This window comes from Silene latifolia, chromosome 5, assembly GCF_048544455.1.
Source record: "Silene latifolia isolate original U9 population chromosome 5, ASM4854445v1, whole genome shotgun sequence".
In the NCBI taxonomy this organism is placed as follows: Eukaryota; Viridiplantae; Streptophyta; class Magnoliopsida; order Caryophyllales; family Caryophyllaceae; genus Silene; species Silene latifolia.
The window spans coordinates 60,091,902-60,097,128 of record NC_133530.1 but is presented as its reverse complement, the minus strand read 5'-3'; the positions used below and the strand labels follow the sequence as shown (position 1 = coordinate 60,097,128).

At 36.6% G+C, this 5,227-nt stretch overlaps 1 long non-coding RNA gene across 1 annotated transcript; it reads right to left on the bottom strand.

Moving 5' to 3' along the window:
• Positions 1 to 212: 212 nt before the first annotated feature.
• Positions 213 to 1,367, bottom strand: LOC141656126 (uncharacterized). The gene is made up of 2 exons (XR_012548361.1): positions 1,144 to 1,367; positions 213 to 559 (listed from the first exon to the last, which is right to left on the bottom strand). It is a non-coding gene; the product is annotated as an uncharacterized LOC141656126 (long non-coding RNA).
• Positions 1,368 to 5,227: the final 3,860 nt, after the last annotated feature.

Below are 5,227 nucleotides of genomic sequence, written 5' to 3'. Positions count from 1 at the left end.
TATTAATTCAACAGCATTTCATGCAATTTCCTGCGTCCACGTCACCACATTCAGCCTTTTTTTTTTGAAAAAAAAAACAGCAAATATAGGACCCACATCAAAGCCCCACGTTCACTCATCCGCTTTAATTACTCTCTCTCCTTTACTTTCCTTAATTACTCTCATCTCTCCTTTTCTTAATTAAAAATTAATTTCAGAAACTAATTAATTAATTTCCAGAATCACATTTAATTTAATTTACTCTTATCTTAAGCTTTGAACATCCAAAAAAAACATTTTAAGTACATCTAAATATTACACTCCATAATTTACATTCTCTAAAACTATAAATTACAGTCCAAAAATTACAACTCCGCAGATTACAAATTTCATTACGTCCCCTGAAATTTTAAAAAGAAATTATAATGGTATTAAATAAAACAATCTTTGACGATTGGAGAAAAAAAAACCATATCATCGAGATTAGATGAAGACCGATAACCTTAACTCAAAATGGTGACACAAGCCATTCATTTATCTCGAGATATATTGTAGACTAACATTCTTCCGGCAATCATACCTGTACCAGCAATACGATAATGAACACTAACATAGTTAATGTAAAGAAGGAATAAATGACAACATTTGATTTAAATTGAATTGAAAATTGAAAATCAATAATAATACAAATCAAATGACGAATACAAATCAACAATAATAGTTTTTTATCTAAATTTGATAATGAAAATGCACGTAAATTTGTTAATAAATACAAATCAACAATAATACCTCAGATCTCAGTATTAAAGCCTTAATATTTCCAATTTTTCTTTAAAAGTCGAATATTTTGTTTTAAATTAACAATGAAATTAAAATGCGTATGTTTATTATAGATCTACGACTTTTTAGAGTTCGAATATAATAAATAAATAAAAAATGCACGAAAATTGGATATATAGAAAAGAATTTAGGACATAATTACCCTATTTTGTAAGTGTTATGTCTGACATACACATATTTCATAATCACTAACCATAATCACTTAGATCTTATTGTTTTAATTGTAAAAATGCAAATCAAATTTACAAAAACACCAAAAATTGCAACAAAAACACTTTGCAGGTTATTAAAAATGGAAAAAAACAATCAAGTATAAGATTGTACCGATTGCCTTGCAGATCGTCTTTATCCCTTCATCATCTTCATCTTAAATGATCAAACGGTGGATGACGGCGGCGGAAAATTAGGGTGTGGATGAGGGAGAAGGCAAATGAGAGTGTGGATGAGGGAGGATGTGGAAATGAGAGTGTGTGGATGAGGGTGCGGAAATGAGATAGAGTTGATGAGGGAGGCGGAAATGAGTTTGAGAGGCTAGGGTTTAGTTAGAGGAAAAATGAGTGATTTATTTAAGTGTGACGGGTTGTGTTTGTTTTATACTCTGTTTAGTAATCGGTCCATATTAGTATACTCGGGTTTGTTTTATAAAGGGCTCATATTATTACTAATGTTCGTATTATACAATGACTGTTATACAAAGTTATTCATAGAACCGGGTTGGGCCATTTTTGAGTTATTGATCGAGGTAGGATTAGGTTGGAATGGGCTATATTTGATTGTTATTCTCCTCAGCCCATATAACTAATATAATCGGTCCATGTTAGCATATTCGGGTTTGTTTTATAAATGGCTCATATGATCACTATTAACAAATTCGATTTGTACATTTTCTTTTATGTAATTTATCGTTTAATTTTTGTTTGAACAGTTGATTCGAGTCAACCAACAAGACGAGTGATTGGTGACGCAACTCAACATCCAATATTAAATACCCATCCTACGCTCTCTGACATTACAAACGATACTCCACTCTTTTTATGCTATTTATAATTTATCATCTCTTTTCGAAATTTCGAAAAAAAAAAACTTTTTACCTCGCACCTGTGTTAAATTAATTTTCTAATAAATAATTATCTATTGTATTTTTTTTTCCAGTTTCCCGAACCACAAGGCAAATGACAAGAAGAAGCGTAGGTGAGCAAAACTCCATGACATTACCCTCAAGTAATGTAACTATTGGCTCTACGTCATCACGTGTTGATGCTCTTATGAATAGTATAAAATATTCATGTTTTTTGGTTAATATTTTTTAGATATTAATCATTAGATCAATTTTCTTAAAAATATACCCGTGCAATTTTGCACGGGTTGAAAACTAGTACTAATACTAATACTAATCCTAATAATTAAACGACACGTTACCCCCCAAACTAATCGACATATTTACAATCAAAAGAAGGGGAAGGGGTTTTATCAAAAAAAAATGAAAAATGAAAAAGGGGAAAACGATGGGGAGAAATAGCATCAGGGGGAGTGGTTGTTGGGCCACCGACGGCCGTTCAAGGAACCGGTAGCGATTAGAATAGAGCAAGGAAGGAGAAATGGATGGGGGTTGTTGTATGCGGGTTGGTCGGTACAAGGTACACCGGTATATGACGCGATTTAATGCGAGATTTTAAGAGGGGGGAGTTGTGTGCCGGTATGTCAGCTACCGGTTGTTTTGCCGGTAGCGAGATCTTCACAAAAGAAGAAAAATTGGGCGTGCGGCTACCGGTAGGGGAGGTCGGCTATCGGCAAGCCAGTCTTGAATGAATTTGTTTCTTATTGACTCGGTTTCGGTCTTGAGTCAAAGATGGCACAGTAGGAAGGTAGTGGTGGCTGCTGCTATGGTCACGGAGGGTGGAGTTGCTCGTTGGTGTCTCGATTGATGCTCATGGTGGTGGTGATGATTTCAGACCATGGGAATGCGTGGTGGTCGATGTCGGATTGCTGGTGCCATGGCTGCTCATGGTGAGGGTCGATTGTTGTTGATGTCGAGCTCGCGTCGAGGTGGTTGAGGTTTGTTGCCATGGTGCTCCTATTGTGGTGTTTTTGGGGTGGTCACCGAATTAATTTGCAGGTCTGAGGAGCAGGGGAATGTCGGGTTTGATGGTGATGTGAGTGAGTGAAGGGGAGATGATGGTGAGGCGAGTTGTTGGTGGTGGAATGTGCGGCTGAATGGAGGAGCAGGACAGAACTCGAGTTTCAGTGCAATTAAATGAAGATGATGAAAATGGTGATGGTGGTTTGGGATTGAAATGGTGATGCAGGGGACAAGTTTGACTTTGATAGAGTCATATGGAAAACTTTGACTTTTGATTTAATGACGTATTCCAAGTCCAACTTCCTCAATTTGATTTCGTCTCAACCCGTCTCATTCACTTGATGAACGTCTTGCTTGACTGGTCTCGGCTTTATTTTTCTACAAAAAAATATGACAAAACAAAGCGGTTTAGGGGTTCACAACCCTGACCAAGCCACAGACCAAGACCAGCCAACACCTAATGCTCCATCCCCAACACAGCCCGTCAAGAGATTTAACAGGTCTAGCTTTCAGCTGCCTATATAGCCACTTGGAAGGATCTCAATTAAGTCCAAGCAAAGGTCCTAAGCATCCAAGCCAAGCCAAGGAAATTGCAATAGAATTCAGTAGGAAACTGAGCCAAGAAATCAGTCACATGTTACTGAAAAAGCATAATGCATTCTTTCTATTTATGGTTAGGCAATTGTGGATCGTCCCAAGAAGGACCACTGCTCCTTTCTCCACCACAGCCTGCCATAGAAAGATTACAAAAGCCTTGACTTTGCTAGCAACCAAAGCAACAGTAACCTGTGCACAAGAAGACAAATGACAGGACTGCATTCCATGCTTTATTTTAGTCTGTTTTTACCATTGCTGTTTATTTTCACCTAGTAACTTTGAATTTCCAGCTTATAATATATTTAAGGTAGTTTGTACTCATCCTAGATCAAATCTTGGGCCTTGGATTGCTAGGTTTTCGAGATGTAATTCAAAGACAAGGCCTATATAAGGACCCGTGTCTCAACTGTTTTAGACAGACTGCTTTTGAATGAAAATTAAACTTGAGACTTCTCTCATTTCTTTTCAAACTTGTGTTAATCTGTAGTTTGAATCCCTGACCTGATAATTAACCTGTGATCTCTGTGGTTAATTGATCAAAGTCAGTTTGGCATCATTAAGTTGAACCTGTGCTTGATTGTGGTTCAGTTTAATTGTGTTGAGCAAAATTTAAACTTTAATTGTGTGTTTACTGTGGATTTGAGTATAAAATTTGCTAAGTTAATATCTTGGATTTCCTGTGAATCTTCTGTGGAAATTTAGGGCCTAGACTATATCATTTCTCTACACAAACAAGTCCCTTAACTCTTACTGTCTGCAATTTTAGGATCTCTGGCTGTTTCAATCAATATTAAAAATAATTAGAGTCCCTCAAAAATCATGAGATTTAGCAAAGTTTTAGTTTAATATTTAAACTTAATTGTCACAAAAATTCAGGATTTTTAAAAGTCATTTGGTATTTTTAAGTTGTCCTGCAGGCCAGTTAGCATTATTGCCTGTCCTTGGTCTTTATACTGCATTTTGGTAATCGGAGCCCAGGTTTAACACAATTCCACCTTTATGTTAGTCTTGGGTTGAGAGAAGAGTGAGTTCATTATCCCTAACTACTTTAAAAAACACAAAAAATAACCATGATTGAAGAGAGAATAGCGGGAATGGAAACAAGGATTGAACAATTAGCAAGAACTCACAATGTGATGGTTAATGCTATGAATCTTTGTCATGGAAAGGATCTTAAACCATGATCCAAGGAGAAGACCACCTGGTAGAGGCGAGCGAGCGGAGGGTTTCATATGGGAGCGGAAGAGGACAAACACATCATGAAAAGGATTATGGCTCAGATTTAGATGAAAGCATCATGACACAAGAGGAGGCTCTTGAGCAAACAGACATGCATCTAAAGGTAGAAATTCCTAAATTTTCTGGTAGTCCTAACCTTGATGACTTACTAGAATGGATTAGGGATGTTGAAAAGATATTTGAGTATAAAAACTACAATGATACTAAGGCTTGTAATGTTGTTGTGTTGAAATTAAAGGGGTATGCCTCACTATGGTATGATAACCTTAAACACCAGAGATTAAGGGAAGGGAAGGAACCTGTTAAATCTTGGTCCAAACTAACACTCGGGATTTGTTCATTAAGTTGTCTAAGCTTAGGCAGGATGAGAGACCCCTTAAGACCTATTTAAGGGAGTTTGATCGAACGACTAACACTGTAGTGTGAGATTAATGAGAAGCCTGAGCAAAGGATTTCTAGGTTCTTAGAAGGGCTTTATAAAAACATTGCTAC